The following is a 1,438-nucleotide window of genomic DNA, read 5'->3' on the forward strand; positions in this document are numbered from 1 at the left end:
ATTAGCATTCATTTATTCAATTCTAATTCTTAAGCAATTATTTTCTTCAGACAGCTTATCCATTTGGCTTTTCAAGATATTGACATTTTTTCCATTAATTTCCTGCATCACTCTCATTTCTCGTTCCATTTTTTCCTCCACCTCTCTTACTTTATTTTCAAAGTCCTTTTTGAGTACTTCTATGTATAAGACCAATTCATATTTTTCTTGGAAGCTTTGGATGTAGGAGCTTTGACTTTGTTATCTACTTCTGAGTGTGTATTTTGATATTCCTTGTCACCAAAGAAACTTTCTAGGGTCAGCACCCTTTTCTGTCTGTTTGATTTGCTAGCCTATATCTTGACTTTTAACTCCTTATTAAAGTGGGGCACGGCTTCTAGGACACACTGTCCCAAGCTTCAGGGGGTCCCAGGAGGTAAAATTTAAGGCGAGGCAAGTTCTGAACTTGCCTGGTCTATGTTCTGGTCTGTAAATAATACTAGGCCTACTTGCTCTTTAACTTGAAACAAAAAAAATGGTTTTGCTGTGGTTGTTAGCTCTGGCAAGCCTATACCCCTTCCCCACCTGGGCTGCCACTCAAGATTGCTTCCTATTTCCCAACACAGGCAAAACAACTGAGTTCTACCTCAGTGTCAGCAGAGACCCCTGTAATCTCCCCCCGGGCCAACTGCTCATCCCTCTCACCAGCCTGTGAGCTTAGTTCCAGAAGAAGCTGCCACTGTAGCTGATTCAGAGCCTCTCTGGGTCTGCTTCTCTGGTACGGCTTGCCTGGCACTGGATCTGTGTAGGCATGACCATGGGGCTGGATGGTGCAGCTCTGGGGCTGGGCTCCACTCCCACCCTAGTCCAAGAAATTTTTCCTAATGACCTTCTAAGACATCTTTGGCTGGAAAATGATCTTATGTCATCTGTTTGTGGGTTCTGCTCCTTCAGGAATTGTCTTATGGCATTATTTGGAGGTTTTTTTCATGATCGTGTGGGAAGCTCCAAGAAGTTATTCCCTTTATTCTGCCATCTTGGCTCCACCTGCAAACATACTTTTAAAGTTTAACCTATAGAACTAATACTTTCGTAAATATAGACAATCAACAAAATAATAATCACGTGCTGATTTGTAAGCACTGACAATTTGAAGTATATATGCTCATACTAGAAACTTAACAATGGTCAATGGTTAGAGCTGGTTCCAGCACATGCCTGTGTATTTTCCTCATTGTAGTCCTATTACATTGTTGTTTTTGTTTTTGTTGTTGTTGTTGTTTAATGTCCATGACTTTGTATTGTTTAGGATTTAAAGATATGGTTTCAATAACAAAGATTTGTACCTTTTTTTTTATGAGATATTTTATTTTTTCTGTTACATGTAAAGATAGTTCTCAACTTTTGTTTATACATGCTTTACAATTTCAGATTTTTCTTCCTCCCTCCCCTCCCTCCC

The sequence above is a fragment of the Dromiciops gliroides genome, chromosome 3 (assembly GCF_019393635.1).
Source record: "Dromiciops gliroides isolate mDroGli1 chromosome 3, mDroGli1.pri, whole genome shotgun sequence".
In the NCBI taxonomy this organism is placed as follows: Eukaryota; Metazoa; Chordata; class Mammalia; order Microbiotheria; family Microbiotheriidae; genus Dromiciops; species Dromiciops gliroides.